The sequence below is a fragment of the Bos javanicus genome, chromosome 21, assembly GCF_032452875.1.
Source record: "Bos javanicus breed banteng chromosome 21, ARS-OSU_banteng_1.0, whole genome shotgun sequence".
NCBI lineage: Eukaryota > Metazoa > Chordata > Mammalia > Artiodactyla > Bovidae > Bos > Bos javanicus.
Genome location: NC_083888.1, coordinates 44056379 through 44082828, shown reverse-complemented (window position 1 = coordinate 44082828; position 26450 = coordinate 44056379). Strand labels below are relative to the sequence as shown.

General features: G+C 40.4%; 2 long non-coding RNA genes across 2 annotated transcripts in view; both read left to right on the top strand.

Moving 5' to 3' along the window:
- Window positions 1-26450, top strand: part of LOC133234422 (uncharacterized) — a 349383-nt gene that overhangs the window by 182817 nt on the left and 140116 nt on the right. The window lies entirely within an intron of this gene.
- LOC133234421 (uncharacterized) overlaps window positions 5686-26450 on the top strand; it is a 56621-nt gene continuing 35856 nt past the window's right edge. The window contains exon 1 of the long non-coding RNA XR_009732134.1: window positions 5686-7391. This is a non-coding gene — a long non-coding RNA (uncharacterized LOC133234421). The remainder of the gene's footprint in view (window positions 7392-26450) is intronic.

The following is a 26450-nucleotide window of genomic DNA, read 5'->3' as shown; positions in this document are numbered from 1 at the left end:
TAAATGGAATAATAGTAGTACTTAGGTTTGATGTGAGGATTAGATGAGAATAATACATGTGGAACGCTCAGCCCAGGTCTTGACTCACACAAAGAGCTCATTAGCTTCTCTTACCATTACTTGATTTACATCTTTGATAGAGATACTACAGGTATAGCACAGGTTATACACTGTACCAGGGTCCATATCTAAGGGGTAGATTTATGTATTTATTATAATGATATTTTGACAGATGCAAATAAATCAAATATCTTGGGGAAGGAGGACCTTTTCCTCATTCTCACAAAGGTGTGGTATGTGTTAGCAGCAGCCTGCCTGAGGTGGAGTTCAAATGGCTTCCTTTGTTGCCTCAGTTTGAAATTGTGGTTCCCAGCATAGTCTTGACTATGTGGTTACACTTGGAACAAGTGGCTATCACCTTTCTCTTTACCTATGGGAACTCAGTGACAACCAGTGGCTACAGTTTCATCAACCCCATGGCTTCTCCTTAGTCTGGGATTGTCAGATGACCTGCCAGCTGAGCCATCTGGGAATCTGTGCTGTGCCAAGGTCTAAGGAGGGTAAGGTCTGAGCTGCAGAAGGGAGTATAGAGAGATCTATCAAGGAGGATGTGTGAGAGACAAGGGTGGGTCTGTATGTCTGGCACACTGTTGTTGATTCACAGTAGGCCTTCAGGAGGAAAATAACTGGCAAAGACACTTGCAGTTAGCATGAGGTGACTAAAAGTGCCCAGATGCCATAAAGGGGCTCTTTGGTCTGGAAAGTCCTACTTCCCTCTCCCACCCTTTCCCCAGGGTGCTAGCCAGGCAGATGTATTCTCCCCCCTGGCCATTGCTTATCAACTCTGCTGGTGGAGTGGTAGCTGTTTCGTCTTCTTGTTCACAGAAGTGACAGTTTAGCCCTACACGGCTAAGGCAGTGCCTTATTTTCAGCCAAACATTTTTGGTACATTTTCAGGAATAACTTCCTACCTAGTCACTGAATTTGGTACCTGAGGTAAGGAGCTGGCATAAGACGATGAACCGCCCCATGTGGTGGAAACTGTGGGCTGGGGAGAGATTGTTGAGAGGCACTCTGACCACATTTTTTGACACAAGCTGGTGCCAGCCAGCGTGAGAGGAAATTAGGCTGCAGAGAGACTGTCGACAGATCTGGCTGGTAAGTGGTTTTATGTGGGAAAGCATGTCTTTTCTTAAAAGTAACCTGATCTGAAGAGTATCATAGAGAGTTTCTGATTCCGGAACATACAGAAAAGTCTTTCCTATTTGATGGAGCAAATAACCCCATACTCTGTCTAGTGTGTCTCTTCCAGTCAGCCAGTCTTCCCACAGAACCACCCCCTCAATCAATAAAATGAACAAAATTCCTGGAGAACCACAGCTCACAGACTTAAGGTATTGACTTGCAAATTTGTACCTGGCTAGGGTCGTAGCTTAGAGCATATAGATGAGGAAATTTGGCCTGACTTCTGAACTGTTGCTTCTGAAGGGGCAAGAATCATCATGAGTTAATCATATACAGACACCCAGTAAGAGAATTCACAGAATTCTAACTGTGTCAGATGCTGCTGCTGCTGCTACTGCTGCTAAGTCACTTCAGTCGTGCCCGACTCTGTGTAACCCCACTGATGGCAGCCCACCAGGCTCCCCCATCCCTGGGATTCTCCAGGCAAGAACACTGGAGTGGGTTGTCATTTCCTTCTCCAATGCATGCAAGTGAAAAGTGAAAGTGAAGACACTCAGTCGTATCTGACCCTCAGCGATCCCATGGACTGCAGCCTTCCAGGCTCCTCCATCCATGGGATTTTCCAGGCAAGAGTACTGGAGTGGGGTGCCATTGCCTTCTCCGGTATCAGATGCTAGGTTCTATAATCTTAGACAGCCATCCCATGCTTGGTGAAGCCCACTATTCAAGGGAAGGTGACTGGGTTTCCCAAATGGGATAGGACAGAATCCTCATCTTTGCTCCCTTATGGGGAGGAGCAGAAGCAGGGGTCCCCTTCCTCTTTGCTCCTTTGGGACACTGGGTTTCCCAAATGGGATAGGACAGAATCCTCATCTTTGCTCCCTTACACTGGGTTTCCCAAATGGGATAGGACAGAATCCTCAGCTTTCTCCCCTTCCTCTTTGCTCCTTTGGGACACTGGGTTTCCCAAATGGGATAGGACAGAATCCTCATCTTTGCTCCCTTATGGGGAGCAGCAGAAGCAGGGGTCCCCTTCCTCTTTGCTCCTTTGGGACACTGCAGTTTGTCTGCTAGTGTCATCAGAGTTGGATGCAAGGCCTCTGGAATGTGCCCGCAGTCCCCTAGGCAGGAAGCCACTTGGTTTCAGGGCAGTCAGGGTACCTTACCTTCAGTCTGGATCATTTCCTTCACATAATCCAGATTCGTGCAGCTTCTCAAAAGAGGAAAGCTTGTTCTGGCCTTTCGATATGTGCTCCGTGACATATGACTCCTCCTAAGTGGCTGCCACACTGAGTGGAAATAGAGCCATGGTAGAGAGGAGGCTGGGAGAGCCTGGAGAGGCCCTTCTTTCTCCTGCTTACTTGCCAACTTGCGAAGGTAAGAGTCTGCAATGATTTCACAGTTGGGACTGGAGTTTGGAAAGCCTTCTTCCTCCTTTCTTGTATAAGTCTTTTGATAGCAAGGGATGGGCAAGTAGACTAATCCTCGGGGACAGAAGTCCAGGTTCTGCTGGGGAGAGGGGCGGGAGTCAGACCTACTTGGAAGAAGTTCACTGGCATAGAACTGTATGCTACTTTGACAAGAGACCAAACCCTGTGAAGTCTCATGGGCTACAAAGTCCAATTAAATCAGAGCTGGGCACAGTCAGAGGCTAACAGGCATGCATAATTGTGAGAACGAGGATTTTAGTGGGGAAAGGAAAAAAAAAAAAGCCAAGGAGAAGCCAAGGCCAATTATCAGAACTGCTAATTTTTACCAACCTAATCATTAATGAATACTATGTTTCTGAAAAGAATGTTGAGAGAATAATTGTATTTCAAGGACTTGAAAACTGCCTAACTCTGAAGTTGTACAATTTGTGCAAATTAATATGATAAAAAGAGACAATTAGGGTTTATAATTAACAGATAAATACAAATGATCTGATGAAGACAATCTGAGTTTCTGCTCTGTCTTATGAAGCAGAGTAATTGATTTTTATAAATGCTAATTTACAGTACATGCTCTGTTACCCATTAACACGGAGAAAAGAACGTGGAGTAAATGGAAGTCAAGGAGGGGTGGGAGCCAAGGAACTAACAGGCTGGATCTAGCCAAGAAGAAATAGAATAAAATGCCAAATGCTGGAATATGACTTCAAAAGGGCACAGATATCGTCCAAAAGTCTTCCTCCCCTTGACTGTCCATCTGTGTTGGAGCAAAAAAAACTTTCAACAGTCTATACAAATGTCATGAAGTTTTTCTCTACTGTTTCTACACCATCAGGACTGGCTAGCTGGGTTTTCCTGAGATTTGGAGGCTGTAGGTGGAATGTTCTGACTCAAAATATAGGCCATATTGTGTGAATAAGATACACTTCAGCAGGGGGAAGTTTCCAGGCCTGTGTCCCTTCTGTTTAGGAGTCGCTGGCCATATTACAGAGGCTGAGGACAGAAGACACCCGGGGTGATTCACATGTGAGCCACAAACCTAGTGTGACAAGGGCCCATGCTCGGGACTGCAGGCAGTTTGGGACTGAGCTGTGTCTCCGATGGACAACTACACAGCATGTACTGTATCAGCACCACAGGAGATTAGCTATTTGTGCTTGTGTGCTTAGAAGCTCAGTCACATCTGACACTCCTCTGTCCATGGGAATTCTCCAGGCAAGAATACTGGAGTGGGTAGCTCATCCCTTCTCCAGGGGATCTTCCCAACCCAGCAATTGAACCAGGGTCTCTTTCACTGCAGGTAGATTCTTTACCAGCTGAGCTACTAGGGAAGCCCTAGCTACTTAATGGTGGCAAATGAGTTCCCCTGGGTCACTCCAAGGAGGCTAAACACAAAAATATATCTTTCCTGATGGGGAAGGAATGAGGATGAAAAGAGCAAAGGGAGAAGGCGACATTGAGGAAAGAGAACGGAGAGAGCTTTGCTTACTGTGGATGGACAGATTGCTGTCCTCAGTAGACTCTATGCCTCCTAAGAACAGGGACTGTGTACTTTGCATTCCTGGTGCCTGGCAAAATACAAGGAGATCAAACCAGTCCATCCTAAAGGAAATCAGTCCTGAATATTCGTTGGAAGGACTGATGCTGAAGCTCCAATACTTTGGCCACCTAATGCAAAGAGCCAACTAACTGGAAAAGACCCCGATGCCAGGAAAGATTGAAGGCAGAAAGAGAAGGAAACGACAGACAGTGATATGGTCGGATGGCGTCACTGACACAATGGACATGAGTTTGAGCAAGCTCCAGGAGACGGTGAAGGACAGGGAAGCCTGGTGTGCTGCAGTTCATGGGGTCACAGAGAGTTGGACATGACTGAATGATTGAACAACTTTGCATTCTTGGTGCCTGGCAAAATGTTCTTCTTATGATTAAAACTTGGAAAAGATTTGATAATGAAAAGTCAGGTCTGATCATTCATATTCTTTATAAAAGACATCTTGAAATTGTGATATTTTTATTTTGACAGTATGAGATCCTGGATTTTTTTTTTTTTTAAGCTGAGTCTGATCAACACTCTGCTTTTGAGTTTTCAAGTGTAAACAGCTAGAGGAAAAAAGAAACTGGATGAAGAGAGCATCAGAGGATGTTTGGAGAGGAGTTTAGACTTGGTTAAGCCAGAATTGACTTTTCAGTTGCTGTTCCTTCTAGCCATGCTCCATTCACCTGTTCCCAGTGAGTTGGGAGTCTCTCCAAGACTTTCCAAATGTTACCTGCTGGTGAAAATGACATCTTCCTTGATGCTTCTGAAATTCCTAATCCTCAGTACCAATTGTACTTTCAATAACTCATTTTTTGGTTCTTCTCTTTGTTACCTTCTGATAAACCATGTTTTAGGTTCTGAATTTTAAATTCTCTACATGTATTAAACAAGAGGAAAGGCAAAACCTGGATTCTAAGAGCTAAAACAATATACTTTTATCCCACTAGTCTGCCTTCATATAAAGTAGGAAATAAATGTATGCCATAGACCAAGACTGTCCAATATAAATGTGAGCTACAGTTGCAATTTAAAATCTTCTGGAAGACACATGAAAAAGTAACAGGTGAAATTAATTTTAATGATGTATTTTATTTAATCCAATATATTCAAAATACCAGATTTCTCCAGTGGCTTAGCGGTAAAGAATCGCCTGCAAGGCAGGAGGCACAAGCAACGTGGGTTCTATTCCCGAATTAGGAAGATCCCCTGGAGGAGGAAATGGCAACACACTCCAGTATTCTTGCCTGGAGAATGCCATGAACAAAGGAGCCTGGTGGGCTACAGTCCATAAGGTCACAAGCAGTCAGATATGACTGAGTGACAAAGCACGCACAGCACATTTAAATATCATTTCAATATATGATCAATATAAAATTATTACCGAGATAGTACATATATCTACTCATATTAAATCTTCAAAATCTGATTATAATTTGAGCTTATAGCACTAGTCACATTTTAAGAACTCAAGTCACGTGTGCCTGATGACTCATGTATTATACAATGCAGAGAATGAGAGAGAGAGAGAGGAGGAGGAGGAGAAGGGAAGAAAGAAGGAGAAGAAGGAAGAGAGAAAGTACCTTAAATATATCTTCCAAAGTTGTGTTGATTCTTATTCCAGTCATATAATGATGATGATGGAGATGAACTTGTATGATTATATGTATATGTATATAGATGAACTATAATAATTATATGTAATATAAATAAAGTGTAAGTGGTACACAGATGATAAAGCTGAACAAGCATATCTCACCAATCCTAGTTTCACTGGATTTACTGCAAGTTCCAAAGAAACTTGCCGAGTAATTTTTAAGGGAACCATATGTTCATCATGAGTCATCAACCAAAGACTATGTTCAGAGCTTATAGCCCTGTGGATGCACTGGAGGTCACAAGGGTATTTTTCTATTTTCTTCATTTTTTTGGTCAGTTGGCTTTGTTAGATATGGTACAACAGAGGCCAGAGTATGGCATCAGTCCATAGAAGTGCCAGATACATATAAGCCATTATCCATTTTCAAGAGATCTATGCTGCCTGGTGGTTGATCCGTGGCATTTGTCCTACAGCAGCCACTGAGTGGTGGCCTGAATGTCTTAGGGACAGGGCACTCCACCTGCCATACTTGGAGGAGTAATTTAGAGCCACAGTGGAAGACCAGCCTCTGTAAAAAAAAAAGTGAGAATGCTTTTATGAACAGATACAAAACAACTTTCAAGGTATGTTATGTGAAAAGAGCAAGTGTGGAACACTGTATATGAAACATTGGCAATCGTGATAAAAGGAAAAAAATATGGATTGCTTGTATATGAATAGACTGTCCCTGGAAGGATGGAAAACAGCAACATCGATTACCTTCAAAGAAGGGTAGGAGACAAGGGGAGGGGGAAGAAATTTTCCTTTCAATCTTGGTCCCTTTAGAATTTTGTACCACGTGATCTGTTATATTTAATATATGTATAATTCCTTTCAAATTTGTGCCATGTGATTATATGTAAGTTAATAATACAGAAATAAAAAAAAGATAACACCATTTGAAACAAACCAGAACCATATTAAAAGTCATGTCCGTAAAGGTGAATATGTTCTGTTTTGGAGTTGGAAGTGGAGACCCAAGAGTGGAGAGGGACATTTTTAAGACTGAGGAGAAGTATCCTTTAAATATATATTTTAAAAATCAGGCCAACAGTTATAATTCAGTGATCACTTCCTGGGTGCATGGTTTGTGCAGTCAGTGGGTGAACTGATGTGCCTGTACTGTCCCTATGTCCCAGAGCTCTACCGAATAGATGAGTCCACATGGTGAGTGCTACTTTTTATGACAAAGTTAAAACCAAAGGAGATATACAGGCAACGTTTCGGTTCCTGAGACGGAAGCAGCTCCAATCTTTAAGTTTAGAGAGGACACTATTAAGAATACCTTTCTTGGATAGAGATTAAAAAAGGAGCATCTTCCTGGGAAAATATGTGACTATGGAGAGAGGCAATGTTGTCAACACAGCAGTATCAGCACTATGTATCGAAACCTGGTGATATATTAAGTGCTTTTGTGAACTCAGTGGGTGTGGCTGTTACCTCACTGCGTGGTTGCTCCTTGTAAAGTGTATGATATCTCTCCAATTTCGACTCTTGGGAACAATATCATTTCTCTGGAAATGCAATAGAATATAGTCTTTCAGCAAAGATGTACTGTGGCTTCTGTGTGCTGGACACTGAGAGCAGCAGAGATATACAAGTAAGGCCAGCAAGGGCCCTGCCCACAAGGTCCTGTACCTGGGATGATAAATGCGTAACTGATACAGTTCTAGAAAGAAGTGGAAGTGCAGAAGAGAGGGGAGAGGAGGAAATATCAAGAAGTTGTGAGGAGCTGGGTATCGAAATAGTAGAATTTTTTCTGATATGGGAGCAAGGATAAGTTATTTTAGGCAGAGTACTGTATTAAAAGACAGAGACATGAATTGCCACACCAGTTGGGGTGGGGTGGTGGCGGAGGTGGGGGACTCTAGCTCTGCTGGAGCATAGGGTGCTGGAAGGCAGACAAAGGTGAGGCTGGAGTGTAGACTAAGGGTCTCATGAGTGGTCATGGTGCTGCTGAAGAGTCTGAACTTTGTCTCTAGGCAATGGAGAGCTTGAGAAGATGTAAAAGGCAGGAGATGTGAGGAGGCCTGAGGTGGAGCAAAGGCTTCAGACAGAGGCTGTGCCAGCAGCTGGAGGAACATGAGGAGGGAGAAGATCCAACAGATTATAGAGCAGGGGTTTCTGGGTCTGATGGCCAATGGACTGAATGAAAAGTTCCAGGGGACACATGAGCCATATTCTGGCAGACATGTAGAATAATCTGTAAATTAAGTTACACTTTCTTTGGCTAGCAGAGAATGAATTATACTTTTCCCCTCCTCCCCTTTTTTTTGCTAACAGAGAATAAATTAATACTACCTCCTGAAAATCCACATTGAAAAAAGCTCTTCTTAATTTTTAAAGTGTTTTTAGAATCATTTAGTTTGACACTGTATTGGAAATCACTTGATCCATAATTTATTTTGAAACTAATCTTCCTTGCTTAAAAATCCATCCGAATTCCAACTTAAGGCTCTCACATATATTAGTGGCTTCCTAAATATTACCACTAAAAGGTCCATACAGAGAGGTGATGAGTTGGAAGAGCCAGAGCTCAGGGCCAGGTGTTCCCAAGGCTGTTTGGTCTGGGTCAGTCCTGTGCCAACTATTGAAGGATGGTACGTGTTTCTTCAAAGCATGCTTTGTTCTCTGAAGTGATTTCACCATGTGATGGAAATTACCATGTCAGGTTATTTTGGATAGGAAAGTTCAAAAGTTGGACATGCCAAACTGGAGCGAAAGCCTATAAGAAAACCTTCTTGATGAGAAATAGGAGAGATGTAATTTGGTTCCCAAAAATCTTTGTGATGGAGACTAATGCTGTGATCCCAAAACCTTATCAGCATTACCACTGGTTCAGTCACACCTTCCTGGTGTACGTGCTGGAGGGAGGGTTGGGGAAGATTCATACACCTTCTGAAAGCTCTTAATCATAGGGAGTTGTGCAGATCCAGTGGAAGCCTTTACATTTTGCAGTGGCCTATTTTATATTTAAAAGTTGTTAGATCATTTTAAGCAGCATGAACTACTTTTCACTTAATCGCTGCCCGTCTGGGGGTCTGTGCCAAAGTAACACTCACTACTAGCCCCACAGAGAATGACCCAAATGTGCTGTTAGTTTCCTCTAAGTGTGCCGTTAGTTTCCTCTAAATACAATCCATTGATTTTCTTTCCCCCACAGTAAGCAGGGTGATTTTGGTTATTCCAAAGCAATTAGATAGAGTATTTGGTTGGACTCTTCTTCAACCTTGAAGGATTCTATTTACTCTCCTCCATGATAGTCTTAAAGCTTTAGTCCCTTATATACCAAGAGTTGCTTTTCTGCGCCAATAAGCAAAGGCATTACAATATTAATAACCCTCGGCCATGGGTTTAGCTTCCTCACCTTCTTCCCATGCTTGGATGATTTCCTCTGCATTTGAAGTAATCAATAGTGGCCTGAAATTCATTCAGGCTTTCACACACTCCATAAAGTTTCCAAAATAAGCCAGTGGCAAGCATTTAATTAGCTCATTTTGTTTCTGCCAGGGCAGAGATACAGACTTGAGGAGTGCAAGAACTGTATTCAATATAGTTGTTACTGAAAACTTCATATCCTGGCAGTAAACGGGAATAGGATTCAGAAGACTAACAATTCTGCCTCTTGCCACCCTCTCTGTAGCTGTAGCATGTTTCTTTGCCAGTCTGTACCCACATTTTCCCTTGGGTAAAAAGATGGCAGTGTTACTGGTCTTTGAGGGTGATTTCTTTCAGAAGCAGAGTCATTAAAGGAGGATAAAAGGCACATGAGATAGAGCCAGATGGGGAAAGAGGGAGACAGGCATTGAGACAAGTATTTCCCTCTGCCTGGGAAGGGCTCTGTTGGCAACGTAGGGAGAGGGCAATGGGGCATCAGCAGGGTGGTCCCTGGGACAATGTTAGGCCAAGGACATGGGAGCTGCAGAGGCTTCTACTTTTCCTGCAGTCTTTGTAGCAGGGGGAGATTTATTTCTCTCCAGGACCAGTCAACAGTATTTATTTTCACAACCTACAAAGCCTCAGAAGAAAGGAAGTATTTCTTAGGATGTTTACATTATGCTTTTTGCTAAGAGCTACTGTTGGGTTTGAAGTCACTGGTCACTTCTATCAAGATGAGCTGAAAAAGAATCTCATGCACAAATAGGAAAAGGCTGCAGTGAGTTCCAGGTGGATAGGAAAGCTGATATTAGATGGTCTGAGATGGCCTCCAGCTACGGACAGGTAGAAAAGCCCAGAAGCGTATTCATAGGCTGAAGGTGAGAAGAGTTTTTGGTCCCTTACATTGGGTCGTGAGGAAGGTTCCAGATCTGTGATCCTGGGATAACACCACCATGTTTGCTTGTCTCCTTCTCAGAAATCTAATCTATTAATGTTTCCAATGGGGAAAATTGCCACACAGGCAACAGGACTCTGTTCCCTTCATATACTCCCACATCCTCATCTTATTGTTGGTTTATTTAGGCTTCATCTTGATCCAAAAGAGTGAAGGCAATTTACATATATGCATATATAATAAAACAAAGCTTAAAATAAGGGGTACCACTGAAGTGTGTATACATGCCGACCCTTCCAAAGTGTTCATGCCTTTTGATTTAGCAATAATGTCCTGAGAAATTTATCCCAAGGATAATACTTAAAATCTGCTCAAAGGTTTATCTTTGTTTTTCATATACTTGTAACTTTGGTTTTTAAGTTGAACTATCTTAAGAGTATAAACATGTATGCTGCTGCTGCTGCTAAGTCACGTCAGTCGTGTCTGACTCTGTACGACGCCATAGACGGCAGCCCACCAGGCTCCCCCATTCTCCAGGCAAGAACACTGGGGTGGGTTGCCATTTCCTTCTCCAATGCATGAAAGTGGAAAGTGAAAGGGAAGTTGCTCAGTCGTGTCAGACTCTTAGCGACCCCAAGGACTGCTGCCTACCAGGCTCCTCCGTCCATGGGAGTTTCCAGACAAGAGTACTGGAGTGGGTCACCAGTGCCCTCTCCGATAAGCATGTATATGTACTGTTAAAAGAATAATAATAAAGCAAACACTTGGTCATCGACCACTCAGGTTAAGATAAAGAGCACTGACAGTGCTTTAGAAGCACCCTTTGGGTCCTTCTGCAGCTACATCCCTACCCCTGTTTCCTAACTAAATTGCTTTTAAAATTAATTAACTGAGCCTTGTTGGGTTTTAGTTGTAGTATGTGGGATCTAGTTCCCTGACCAGGGATCAAACCTGGGCCTCCTGCATTGGGAGTTTGGAGTCTTAGCCATTGGACCACCAGGGAAGGACCGCACCCCCCACCCCCCACTACCAAATCTTTTATACATTTGCAATAATAATAAAATTATCATTTTGTGATGATTATTCCATTGCTCCTCTCTATAGTTTTACCATTTATAAGTATATCCCTAAAAAATATATGGACTTCCCAGGTGACTCAGTTGTAAAGAATCTGTCTGCAATGCAGCAGACTCACCTTTAGTCCCTGGATTGGGAAGATCCCCTGGAGAAAGGAATGGCTATCCACTCTGGTATTCTTGCCTGAATAATTCCATGGACAGAGGAGCCTGGAGGGCTACAGTTCATGGGGTTATAAAGAGTCAGAAATGACTGAGCACACGTGCAAAAAATATATACTTTTGTTTTGCCTTTTTTGAATTCTGTTGCTGATTTCTTTTTTTTTTTAATTTATTTTTTCATTGAAGGATAATTGCTTTACACAATTTTGTTGTTTTCTGGGGGTAGAGGAGTGGGAGATACAAATTATTAGGTGTAAGGCAAGTTCAGGGATGCATTCCACAACACAGGAAATACAGCCAATATTTTGAAGTAACTGTAAATGGAAAGTAACCTTTAAAAATTATATAAAAATTTAAAGGAAAATATAAAATAATTTCTATTTTGCTTAACACTGACCAAACCCCATGCCCACCCCTTGTTCCACGCATTAGCAAGGCCATTCTCATGGGGTCTTGCCTCTGGAGCAGAGCTCCCGGGTGCGTCTAGTGGTACCCTGGCCCTTCATACTTCTTTGTGGGAGACTGAGCCAGCAATGAACCATCCATGCTTTGCTGATTGTCTGCTTAACAAAGACAGTTCCCGTGCCTATATATAAACTTGTGGTATGACTTCATCATCTTTCCGTACTAGATTATGTTAAACCATTTACTGAGGTGACTTCTCCAGTTTCCCTCTCACCTAAAGTGGGTGATGAGTCCTTTGGCTCCATGTCCTCATCAATGCATGCTATTTGAAAATTTAAATTGAAAGACTTTTACATTTTTGTCAGTCTTATAGGTATAAAATTATAATTCATTGTATTTTAGTTTGTGTTTTCTTGATCGCTAATGAAATTGAATATTCTTTCATATGTTTGTGGGTCATTCAGAGTTCCTCTTTTGTGAAAGAACCTATTCAAATTCTTTTCTGAGTCTTTGCCTTTAAAATATTGATTCATATGAGTTATTTATATGTTCTGGTTATGATTCCTTTGTGGCTTGTATGAATTGCTCATATTTTCTTCAATTTTATGACATATTTTCTCCTTTATTATAGGATTTTTTATAAATAGAAGTTCTTAATGTTAATTCCATCAAATTTATTGAGCTTTAACTTTATGGTTTATGTGTTTGTCCTTATTTGCAAATGTTTTTTTCTATCCATGGGTAATTAAAATATCCTCCTATATTTTCATCTAAAAGTTTTCTATTTTACCATTTCCTTTTGGGACTTTAATTCTTCAGTTCATATTTGTGTATAGTAAGAATCCAGTTTTACATTTTTCCATGTGGATAATTGTCTCAGCACCATTACTAGAAAGTCTTTTTTCTTATTTGGTTTACAGAACCACCTCTGTCAGACATCAAGCGTCCATGTGTGTATTGGACTGTTTTTGGAATCATTACTTAATTAGATCAATCTGTCTGTTTCTGCACAAATACTGTACTGTCTCAAGTCTATAGTTTGTAAAACATCTTAATATCTGGTAGAATAGGTTATCTTACTATGTCTTTTGTTGGTAGGAGTTTATCTCTTCTAGGCCTTTTGTTTTTCCATATAAATTTTAGAATCGTCCTGTAAAGTTTCACAAAAAAATACACAGAATGCTGGGATTTTGACTGAGATGACCTCAATTTGGGAAAAATTGACATCTTTAAATTATTGAGGTTTTCAATCCATGAACATGGTATATCTCTACTTTTATTTAGGTTTTTAAAAATATTCGTTTGTTTATTTCTGGCTGCACTGGATCTTTGTTGCTGTGCGTGTGCTCTCTTTAGTTGTGGTGAGCAGGGCCTACTCTCTAGCTGTGGTAAGTGAGCTTCTCATTGCAGTGGCTTCTCTTGTTGCAGAGCACGGACTCTAGCGCATGGGCTTCAGTAGATATGAAACCCGGGCTCAGCTGTTCCCCAGCATGTGGAATCTTCCTGGATTATGGATTGAACCTGTGTCCCCTTCATTGGCAGGCAGATTCTTAACAATTAGACCACCAGGGAAGACCTTATTTAGGCTTTAAAAAATGAGTTTAAGTGTAGATTATAATTTTTCTCCATAAATTTTTAAAAAATGCTATTGAGAATGGTAACTATTAAAAACTTTGATCCTTATTTATTTTTTGTTGTATGTATCATGCAATTGACTTTTGTATATTGATTCTTATTAATTCTAGTGATTTACCCATAGAGTTTTATTTTCTATATACACAGTCATATCATCACCAGATAGTCATTGTTTTGCTTCCTCTCTATCCTGCATTTCTCTGTTGACTAGGTACAGTGCAGTGTTGAATAGTAAGATAATGGGAGCCCTTGTCTTGTTCCTCATCTTAAAGGAAATATTTTCAGTATTTCAGCATTAATGTGTTGTGTACTATAGGTTTATCTTTAAAATTCCTTTATTAATAGAAGGGAAAGAAGGTCCCTTCTAATCCAAGCTTGTTAAGATTTTTGGAAAATTATGAGTGGATATTATATTTTATTATATGTTTTTCCCTGCATAGATTCAGGTAATCATGTGATTTTTCTCATTAATTTGTTGGTATGATGAATTTTATTATTCACATGTTTTTTAATGATAAATTACTCTTGCATGCCTTAGATAAATCTAATCTGGTTATGATATTTTTTTTCTTAAGTATATTGCTTAAATCAGCTTGCTAATGTTTTTTAATATTTTTGCATCTATGTTCATGAGTAAGACTGGCTTATGATGTTTCTTTCCTTACTGTTCTGGACAGGTTTTGATATCAGGCACATATAATTTTTGTAAGTGAATAAGGATGATGGGACAAGGGAAAAATGTAAATAAGAAAAGATGAAAGTTAGAATTTAGATTGTGATATAAAATTTATGCCATAAGATCTCTTATGTGGTTAGGAACTGGCTCTGAACTTCCTAGTAATGAATTCAAATCAGTTTTTGATTCATAAAAGTCAATGAGACAAGATCAAAAAGCTGTTCAGGAGTCAGTATATATTTTCCAAGAGTCAGTATAGGACGGTGGTTTGGAAACTATTCCTTGGAGATAGACTACTTGAGTTCTAATTTCTATAATTTACGATCTATGTAAATATGGGTGAGTTACTTAACCTCTGTTTTTCAGTGTTTTCACTTGTAAAACAAAGATTATTATGTATCTACTCACAGAAATGTTTCACAGATTAAACAAGTTAATACACACAAAGTGCTTTGACAAGTAATAGGTTCTTGGTAATGCTCAATAAACACTGACTTCTATTATAATTTCTGACAGTGAGACCAGAAAGAAATTTCTCCTTGAATGCCTCTTGAGAGGTTACTCTAATGAAAAGAACAATAACCCTAATAAAATTCTTTTAGGATGATGATGATTTAATTGTTTTGAGGAATGTGTATCTTTCAGGAAAACTTTTAAAAATCTATTTGTTTGGCTGCATCAGGTCTTACTTGTGGCACACAGGATCATCATTGCATCATAAGAGATCTTTTGTGTACACAGACTCTCTAGTTGTGGTGCCTGGACTCAGTAGTGTGGCTCTCAGGCTTAGTTGCTTCATCCCCAGCCAGGGCTCGAACCCATGTCCCCTGCATTGCAAGGTGGATTCTTAACTACTGGACCACCAGGAGAGTCTCTCAGGCAAACTTTTATAAGTAATACTTTTACAGTTGAGTTTTTGATAAGTTTTGAGAGCAGTGAATATGAAATGATGCTCTATGAGCAGTAACTGGAATATAGCCTCATAGTTAAGTATTTTTAAAACTAAAGCATAAATAGAAGAGCACTTTGCCTCCACATGGGCCAAGAAGGACTTGAGGGCATGGCTAAGTATCTCTCCTTCAGTAGTCTTAGGTGTGTATCAGTGCCTAATCAAAAGGGTGATGAAGTCCCAATGGCTGCATGAATTTTAGTTCGGGAAAAATTAAATCGGATATAGTAAATTATCACCTTGGCCAGAAATTGGTTATTAAAAGACGTCTATGTATAGTTACCTAAATTAGTTGACTTACTGTACTGAATAAATGAGTGTACTGTATTCCAGTCAAGTAACAACATTCACAACTAATGCTTACATAGAGTTTACTGTATGCTGTATGTACCTTACATAAGCACTTCACATAAGTGAATTTATTTAACCTTCAGAACAATCACATGAGGCAGATGCTGTTACTGCCGTGTTACAGATGAGTCATGCAACTGGTACTGCAACTGGTGGCAGAGCTGAGATTCAAACCCAGATAAACTGGCTCCTAAGTCCAAATGTTCAGAGAAGGCAGTGGCACCCCACTCCAGTACTCTTGCCTGGAAACTCCCATGGATGGAGGAGCCTGGCAGGCTGCAGTCCATGGGGTCGCTAAGAGTTGGACACGACTGAGCGACTTCATTTTCACTTTTCACTTTCATGCATTGGAGAAGGAAATGGCAACCCACTCCAGTGTTCTTTCCTGGAGAATCCCAGGGATGGGGGAGCCTGGTGGGCTGCCGTCTGTGGGGTCGCACAGAGTCTGACACGACTGAAGCGACTTAGTAGCAGTAGCAGCAGCAAGTCCAAATGTTATGGAGATGCCTACCCAAAACAATGACTTTACTTCTGAATTGTTGACCTATATGTAGCCCTTCTCTGTGGCAGGAATTATATAGCAGGCCACTATATTACAAATGATGAAAGAATAGGGTCTGTATGTGAGAGTGTTTTTTCTTCTCTATCCATGACAAGGTACAGATCTAGCCCAGTGGAGAGTGGTATGAATATACAAGATAAAAACAGTGGTGACACCCTTGATGCAATTTCCTCCTGATCAGTTATAGATCATAACTCTGACAGTGGGTTAAGGATCAGGTTCTCATGAAGCATCAAAAACAAGGGTCCATAGTGCATCTATTTTGTGATCTCCATCTATAATCAATTCCTATTCACTGAAATATAAAGAAAAAATCTAAAAGGAACATATGTAATCCTGTGTAACTCTGAAGACATTTCCATACACGTTAACAGAGTTTGTCAGTGATCAGTAGTGGATTAGCTATGTCCAAAGGTCACCTCCTTCTGCATAAGGTATTGGCTTGCTGGGAATTTACCAGGAAGGAAATAAGCATACTGCTATCAGTAGCATCCTTTTCTGTGATCACAAGCTGCAGCTCTCTTTAGCTGGGTTCTTTCAGCATGCAAGTTCCCTGTGACATTAGTTTTTGATACTGCAGAAGCATAACATTTAGCTGCAACTATCTAATAGGAAGCTGACAGAGTTTGATTGGGTGGGAAGAAGACTTTCTTCAGTTTCTTGTCTGTCAGGGTTCGAGTAGACTTGCTGCGAAGTGGCACCCTTCTGTGGTAATTGCCCATAAAGCTTTCCAGGGTCTCAGCAATGATGTTCAAGAAAATGGTTGGTCCTGGGACATGTGGACCTAGAGGATACCACCACCTTTGGGTGACTGCTCTTGGGGACTAACTTTGCTAACACTCTGATTCTGTAATTTGGGAACAGTGAAGTTACCCTTTAAAAACTGTGATGGAGTTCAAAATGGTTTTATCTGGTAGTTATAGTAGTAGAAATAATAAAAATATATACAAATAGGGACCTGAAGGACACACTTCCAAACAATTCATTAATGGTTCTGGTATTGGGAGGTCTCCCCCGGTAATTTATTTGGTTATATTTATTTTCACAAATCAGTTGTTCAATACAAGGGAGCACTACTTAGACTCAGCAAGGAAGCAGCCTGTACATAAAGATACTTGGGTTCACAGAGCTGGGAAAACAAGCTTCTCAGCAGTTAACCAAGACCTGGACTTCTACAACCTCATTCATCTAATTCATAGCTCTGATAACAATGTCTCAGAATCTGTCCCCATTTCCGTATCTAATGGTCAAACAGATCTTACAATATAGACTGATAATAAAGTATTTTTTAATGTGATAAGAAGTTTATGGTAATATTTAGGTTTTGTAAACTCCCAGAAAGTTCTTCTGATTATCATGATTTAAGTTTTACAGTTTTGTTTGTTTCCTCTTGTTTTGGTTTTCCTGTCTTGCAATCCCTAATTCTCTTTAGTTTAATAGGGACTTGGAGGGAAAGTCCTATGCAGCTAAGCCTCAGTGTGGGTGAAGCAGGTTTCAAGTGATTAGCAACTAATTGCAATGAGGGGAACAAAGACATGTCTTCCTTCAGGCTTAGAGGTAAAATTCTGAAAGGTCATAAGATGGTAACACTCCACCAATAGAAATTGAAAGTCCATTAACTTATTCTTCATCCCCGGATTTCCTAGCCAGCCCAGAAAAATATGAGTGTAGTCTGACTCCAGAATGGACATGTTGTTGTTCAGTCACTAAGTTGTGTCCGACTCCGTGGGACCCCGTGGACTGCAGTACACCAGGCTTCCTTGTCCTTCACCATCTCTCAGAATTTTCTCAAACTCATATCCATTGAGTTGGTGATGCCATCCAGTCATCTCATTCTCTGTTTTCCCCTTCTCCTGCCCTCAATCTTCCCCAGCATCAGGGTCTTTTTCAATGAGTCAGTTCTTTGCATCAGGTGGCCAAAGTATTGGAGATTTAGCTTCAGCATCAGTCCTTCCAATGAATATTCAGGGTTGATTTCCTTTAGGATTGATTGGTTTGATCTCTTTGCTCTCCAAGAGACTCTCAAGAATCTTCTCCAGCACCACAGTTCAAAGGCGTCAATTCTTTAGTGCTCAGCCTTCTTTATGGTCCAACTTTCACATTCATACATGAATACTGGAAAAACCATAGTATTGATTATGTGGACCTTTGTTGGCAAAGTGATGTCTCTGCTTTTTAAAATGCTGTCTAGGTTGGTCATAGCTTTTCTTCCAAGAAGCAAGCATCTTTTAATTTTGTGCCTGCCGTCACCATCCACAGTGATTTTGAAGCCCAAGAAAAGAAAGTCTGGTACTGTTTCCACTTTTTTCCCATCTATTTATCATGAAATGATGGGACCAGATGCCATGATCTTAGTTTTTGAATGTTGTTTTAAACCAGCTTTTTCACTCCTCTTTCACCCTCATCAAGAGGCTCTTTAGTTCTTCATTTTCTGCCATAAGGGTGGTGTCATCTGCATATCTGAGATTAATGATATTTCTCCTGGAAATCTTGATTCTGGCTTTTGCTTTATCCAGCCTGGCATTTTGCATGATGTACTCTGCATATAAGTTAAATAAGCAGGGTGACAATATACAGCCTTGCCTTTTCCTATTTGGAACCAGTCTGTTGTTCCATGTCCAGTTCTAACTGTTGCTTCCTGACCTGCATATAGGTTTCTCAAGAGGCAGGTCAGGTGGTCTGGTATTCCCATCTCTTTCAGAATTTTCCGCAGTTTATTGTGATCCACAGAGTCAAAGGCTTTGGCATAGTCAATAAAGCAGAAATAGATGCTTTTCTGGAACTCTCTTCCTTTTTCCATGATCCAGCGAATGTTGGCAATTTGATCTCTGGTTCCTTTGCCTTTTCTAAATCCAGCTTGAACATCTGGAAGTTTTTGGATCACATACGCTGAGGCCTAGTTGGAAGGATTTGAGCATTACCTTACTAGCATGTGAAATGAGTGCAATCGTATGCTAGTCTGAACAGTCTTTGACATTGTCTTTCTTAGGAATTGAAATGAAAACTGATCTTTTCCAGTCCTGTGGCCACTCTGAGTTTTTCAAATTCCACATATTTAGTGCAGCACTTTCACAGCATCATCTTTGAGCATTTTAAATAGCTCAGTTGGAATTCTATCATCTCCACTAGCTTTCCTTATAGTAATGCTTCATAAGGCCCACTTGACTTCATACTCCAGGGCGTCTGGCTCTACATGAGCGACCACAGTGTCATGGTTATCCAGGTCATTAAGTCCTTTCTTGTATAGTTCTTCTGTGTATTATTGCCACCTCTTTTTAATCTCTTCTGCTTCTGTTAGGTCATTGCCATTTCTGTCCTTTATTGTGCCCATTGTTACCTGAAATGTTCCCTTGGTATCTCCAATTTTCTTGAAGTGATCTCTAGTCTTTCCTATCCTGTTGTTTTCCTTTATTTCTTTGCATTGTTCACCTAAGAAGGCTTTCTTATCTCTCCTTGCTATTCTCTGGAACTCTGCATTCAGTTGGGTGTATCTTTCCCCTTCCCCTTTGCCTTTTGCTTCTCTTCTTTTCTCAACTATGTGTAAGGCCTCCTCAGACAACCACTTTGCCTTGTTGGAGATCAAATCAGATCAGATCAGTCGCTCAGTCGTGTCCGACTCTTTGCAACCCCACGAATCGCCAGGCCTCCCTGTCCATCACCAACTCCTGGAGTTCACTCAGACTCACGTCCATCGAGTCAGTGATGCCATCCAGCCATCTCATCCTCTTGTCATCCCCTTCTCCTCCTGCCCCCAATCCCTCGCAGCATCAGAGTCTTTTCCAATGAGTCAACTCTTCGCATGAGGTGGCCAAAGGACTGGAGTTTCAGCTTTAGCATCATTCCTTCCAAAGAAATCCCAGGGCTGATCTCCTTCAGAGTGGACTGGTTGGATCTCCTTGCAATCCAAGGGACTCTCAAGAGTCTTCTCCAACACCACAGTTCAAAAGTATCAATTCTTTGGTGCTCAGCCTTCTTCACAGTCCAACTCTCACATCCATACACGACCACAGGAAAAACCATAGCCTTGACTAGACGAACCTTTGTTGGCAAAGGAATGTCTCTGCTTTTGAATATGCTATCTAGGTTGGTCATAACTTTCCTTCCAAGGAGTAAGCGTCTTTTAATTTCATGGCTGCAGTCACCATCTGGTGTGATTTTGGAGCCTAGAAACATAAAGTCTGACACTGTTTCCACTGTTTCCCCATCTATTTCCCATGAAGTGATGGGACCGGATGCCATGATCTTCATTTTCTGAATGTTGAGCTTTAAGCCACCTTTTTCACTCTCCACTTTCACCTTCATCAAGAGGCTTTTTAGTTCCTCTTCACTTTCTGCCATAAGGGTGGTGTCATCTACATATCTGAGGTTATTGATATTTCTCCCGGCAGTCTTGATTCCAGCTTGTGTTTCTTCCAGTCCAGCGTTTCTCATGATGTACTCTGCATAGAAGTTAAATAAGCAGGGTGACAATATGCAGCCTTGACGCACTCCTTTTCCTATTTGGAACCAGTCTGTTGTTCCATGTCCAGTTCTAACTGTTGTTGGAGATACATAGACTTAAAACTTAGGGAAAGCTGTCTCTTTCTACTTGGTCCTAAATATTAACTCCAAGGATAGCAATGAGACAAGACCTAGCTCTAATATAGTAACTTTGGGGGCAGACAGATAATAAAATTTGTCTTTAATTTTTCCCATGAGCTAGCTTTTAGTACCATTAGATTCTTTTCATAATGAATTTTGGTGAGTCTCTAAAGGAACACTCTCACCACATAGGAAATTAACCCATCCTTTCCTAAATGATTCTTGGCAGTCTCATTGGTTGTAAGGTCTGGTGTTCAGAGTCTTAGAGATGAGCTACTCTGCCATGGAAGACACTGAGTAACGTGAGATTTAAACAGCATCATAAAAAGGCCATATGGAGAGCAAACAATGTGAACTTTGGAGGTTGGTAGGGTGAGTGTAGGAAAGGTGCTAAAACAAATCATAGCCGGCTTCCAAGGGCATTAATGGGAGCTGGGTAGAAGAGGTTCCAGTCGTAGGAGTGATGGAGCTTAGGAGCAGTCCAGAGGTAAGGGAAAGGAGTCTCTCAGTCATTCTCAATAATTGTTATTGTATTCTTAGTGTATCATGTCTGGAGGCACTTGGTTTGAGTTGGTGTTATTCAGATGTCTTATTGTAAATTTACTATTTCCCCTTTGTAACCAACGGGCATTATGTGTGGAGCAATATTTTGTGGCTACATATATCTTGTTCCTCTTTTCTCCTCTCACAGCTATTCAACTTTTCATTACTAATTTGGAGAGATTAATATCTCAAAATTGAGATTTCTTATAAGCAGGTATTAGAACCCACTTAAAAAATCAACAAACTCAATTAAAATTTTTGCCACACTAGTATAACTTATTCATTAAGGGGCAAAAACTTACCAAGCCCAAAGGGAAGCAACTTAAGGCCTATCACCCAGTTAAACTCTTTTCTCAGGTAACCTGATTTTTCCCACATCTGGCAAATCAAGTTTTTCCAGTCCAAGGTGGAACATAAACCAATTCCTAGAATTAGGGAACACTTGGAATTTTCTGGGTCAGGGCACTGGTACTAGGGTGGGGCTCAGTGTGGGTTCATTTATACAAGGAGTCAAGAATTTCCCCAGAGAGTGTGGATGATGTCTGACAGCAGTGGGCTTGAGTGGCCTGAGGATTCCATTTTTCATTCTACAGGGAAAATTACTTCCTGAAACAGGTACAAAGACCCTCAGTGGAATTCTACAAGAGGATCTAACAAGGGATGTGGGGCAGAAAGGTACACTGTCACTAAAACCAAGATTCTCAGCTTTGACTTGTCCTTCAGGACCATTCACTCCATAACATCTTCTCCTTGAAGAAGCCAGATAGTGGATCTGAGAGCCTGTGTCAGCCACTGTCTTACATGCTGAGACATATTCCAAGGGATTACATTGGCCTGTGACCTGGATTAAAACAGGCTTTCCTGATTTCCTGTGTAGACCTGTGTTGCCTAATGCAACTGACTAGAAAAGGCAGGATTGGTAATTTAAAAAAATATATATTGAAATATAGTTGATTTACAATATTGTGTTAGTTTCTACTGTACAGCAAAGTAAGTTATACATATATATATATATATATATATATATTCTTTTCCATTATGGTTTATCACAGAATATTGAATATAGCTTCCTGTGCTATACAGTAGGACTTAATTTATTTATTCTGTATATAGTCATTTGCATATGCTAATCCCCAACTCTTAAAACTTCTCCCCCAGCCCCTTCCCCTTTAAAAAAGTGAAAGTGAAATTGCTCAGTCGTGTCCAACTCTTTGCGACCCCACGGACTTTGCAACTCCTCCGTCCATGGGATTTTCCAGGCAAGAGTACTGGAGTGGGTTGCCATTTCCTTGGCAACACTACGTCTCTATACCTGTGAGTCTGTTTCTGTTTCATTTGTATCATATTTTAGATTTCATATATAAGTGATATCATGGTATTTGTCCTCGTCTGACTTATTTTGCTTAGTATGGTAATCTCTAGGTCATCCATGTTGCTGCAAATAGTATTATTTCATTCTTTTTAATGACTGAGTAATATTCAGTCATATATATATATATATATATCTCACATCTCCTTTATCCATTCATCTGTTGATGGATATTTAGGTTGTTTCCATGCCTTGGCTAATATAAATAATGCTACTCTGAACACAGAGGTGCATATATCTATAGTTTTGCCTGGGTATATGCCCAGGAGTGGAATTGCTGGATCATATGGCAACTCTACTTTTAGTTTACTGTTTTCCATAGTGGCTGCACCAACTTACATTCCCCCACAGTGTAAGAGGGTTCCTTGTCTCCATACACTCTCCAGCGTTCATTATTTGTAGACTTTTTAAGGACGGCCATTCTAATCATTGTGAGGTGGTACCTCGTTATAGTTTTAATTTGCATTTCTCTAGTAATTAGTGATGATGAGTATCTTTTCATGTGCCTGTTGGCCATCTATGTGTCTTCTTTGGAGAAATGTCTATTTAGATCTTCTGCCCTTTTTTCCATTGGGTTGCTGATTTTTTTTGTTATTGAATTGTATGAATTATTCATATAGTTTGGAAATTAAACCCTATTGATTGCATCACTTAAATATTTTCTCCCCATTCATAGGTTGTCTTTTCATTTTGTTTATGGTTTCCTTTGCTGTACAAAATCTTACAAGCTTGATTAGGTCCCATTTGTTTATTTTTGCTTTTGTTTCTATTGTTTTGGGAATAGAAAACCTAAGAAAACATTTACATGATTTACATCAGAGAATGTTGTGCCTGTGTTCTCTTTTAGGTGTTTATGATATCTTGTTTTATATTTGAGCCTTTAAGCCATTTTGAATTTTTTTGTGTGCATGATGTGAGGGTGTGTTCTAACTTCACTGATTTACATGTGATTGTCTAAATTTCCCAATACTACTTGTTAGAGAGACTGTCTTTCCTCAATTGTATATTCTTGCCTCCTTTGACGAAGATTAATTGTCCATACGTGTTGATGTATTTTCAAGCAGTTGAAATAGTCTGCAGTCTGGCCAGCATAACTGTCATGAAGAAGGCAGTGAACTCTCCAAGAGTTTGACTTTTGCCCCTTTGACCTTACTGAGGAGGGACATAAAACAATCTGGAAAGAAATATATTAGAGGGTGGCTGGAGTGTGGAGCCCAAAAAAGAATCCTCCACTGTCTCTCTCCCACAAGAGTTGAGTGAAGTGGAGACCTAATTCATCCAGCACCTTCCCACAGTCAGTCTACCTTCCTTCCCATCTGAGTGCCTGCTGTAGCATACGGCATTCAAACTCTCCCTGACTGAGTTGCACCAGTTATAATTTTCCCTGCTTGTTTTATATGTTTTCTCTCACACATACTCTCTTTCTTAATTTGGGAATAATTCTGTAAGAAAGAGCTTTTCATTTCATTTCATATATGTATTTATATCTATATGGATTCATAAATTCCTCTTTCTGTTCCCTTGGGTTATAATTCATTACCATCATTATCTATTTTGATGCCCCAAATGACCCAGATTTGGCTAGTGAGACATCATAGACTTTTATCCCCACATACTTTAGTGTGACTTCCTAGGAACAAAGTTATTCCTTTACATAATCTCACCATGCATGTGTGCTCAGTCACTCAGTTGTATTGACTTTTTCTGACCCCTGTATGTGCCCAGACCCAGGGATGGAACGTGAGTCTCCTGCATTGGTAGGCAAATTCTTTACCACTGAGTCACCTGGGAAGCCCTATAATCTCAGCATAGTAGTCAAAATCAGAATGTTTAATGTTCATACATTATTATTATTATCTAATTCACAGCCTATGTTAAAATGTGTATATTTTCCTAATAGCGTTATCTATAGCTCCTTTACCGCCCCTCTTCTCCCCTATTCCATCTTTATCCAGTCGTCTGTTGATGGGCATTTATGTTGCCTCCATGTCTTGGCTATTGTAAATAGTGCTTCAATGAACATTGGGATGCATGTATTTTTCAAATTATAATTTTCTCTGGATATATACTCAGGAGTGGGATTGCAGGATCATATAGTAACTCTATTTTTAGGGATCAAGACCATCCCCATGGAAAAGAAATGCAAAAAAGCAAAATGGCTGTCTGGGGAGGCCTTACAAATAGCTGTGAAAAGAAGAGAAGCGAAAAGCAAAGGAGAAAAGGAAAGATATAAGCATCTGAATGCAGAGTTCCAAAGAATAGCAATAAAAGATAAAAAAGCCTTCCTCAGCGATCAATGCAAAGAAATAGAGGAAAACAACAGAATGAGAAAGACTAGAGATCTCTTCAAGAAAATTAGAGATACCAAGGGAACATTTCATGCAAAGATGGGCTCGATAAAGGACAGAAATGGTATGGACCTAACAGAAGCAGAAGATATTAAGAAGAGGTGGCAAGAATACACAGAAGAACTGTACAAAAAGATCTTCACGACCCAGATAATCACGATAGTGTGATCACTGACCTAGAGCCAGACATCCTGGAATGTGAAGTCAAGTGGGCCTTAGAAAGCATCACTACGAACAAAGCTAGTGGAGGTGATGGAATTCCAGTTGAGCTATTTCAAATCCTGAAAGATGATGCTGTGAAAGTGCTGCACTCAATATGGAAAACTCAGCAGTGGCACAGGACTGGAAAAGGGCAGTTTTCATTCCAATCCCCAAGAAAGGCAATGCCAAAGAATGCTCAAACTACTGCACAATTGCACTCATCTCATACTCTAGGAAAGTAATGCTCAAAATTCTCCAAGCCAGGCTTCAGCAATACATGAACTATGAACTTCCAGATGTTCAAGCTGGTTTTAGAATTCTGCTTTATTGATTATGCCAAAGCCTTTGACTGTGTGGATCATAATAAACTGTGGAAAATTCTGAAAGAGATGGGAATACCAGACCACCTGACCTGCCTCTTGAGAAATCTATATGCAGGTCAGGAAGCAACAGTTAGAACTGGACATGGAACAACAGACTGGTTCCAAATAGGAAAAGGAGTACATCAAGGCTGTATATTGTCACCCTGCTTATTTAGCTTATATGCAGAGTACATCATGAAAACACTGGGCTGGAAGAAGCACAAGTTGGAATCAAGATTGCCGGGAGAAATATCATTAATCTCAGATATGCAGATGACACCACCCTTATGGCAGAAAGTGAAGAAGAACTAAAAAGCCTCTTGATGAAAGTGAAAGTGGAGAGTGAAAAAGTTGGCTTAAAGCTCAACATTCAGAAAACGAAGATCATGGCATCCGGTCCCATCACTTCATGGGAAATAGATGGAGAAACAGTGGAAACAGTGTCAGACTTTATTTTTCTGGGCTCCAAAATCACTGCAGATGGTGACTGCAGCCATGAAATTAAAAGACACTTACTCCTTGGAAGGAAAGTTATGACCAACCTAGATAGCATATTCAAAAGCAGAGACATTCCTTTGCCAACAAAGGTTCGTCTAGTCAAGGCTATCGTTTTTCCTGTGGTCATGTATGGATGTAAGAGTTGGACTGTGAAGAAGGCTGAGCACCGAAAAATTAATGCTTTTGAACTGTGCTATTGGAGAAGACTCTTGAGAGTCCCTTGGACTGCAAGGAGATCCAACCAGTCCATTCTGAAGGAGATCAGTTCTGGGATTTCTTGGGAAGGAATGATGCTAAAGCTGAAACTCCAGTCCTTTGGCCACCTCATGCGAAGAGTTGACTCATTGGAAAAGACTCTGATGCTGGGAGGGATTCTCCACCAGCAATGTAGGAGGGTTTCTTTCTGTGAGCTGTATTTTAAAAGCCATTCCTAAAATTAGAATAGTTTTAAGGGAAAATCAGGGGTGGTGGTAGGAAGCCAAAGGAAAGGGTGGGCCTTCAAAATGTATTTATTGTATGAGCTCTCCCTACCACATTTCTTGCTAATATTAAAGTCAATGAAAACTTAGGTTGTTTGCATTTCTTTAAAAAAATTAATTTACTTTTTAATTGAAGCATAATTGCTTTACCAAATTTTGTTGTTTTCTGTCAAACCTCAGTATGAATCA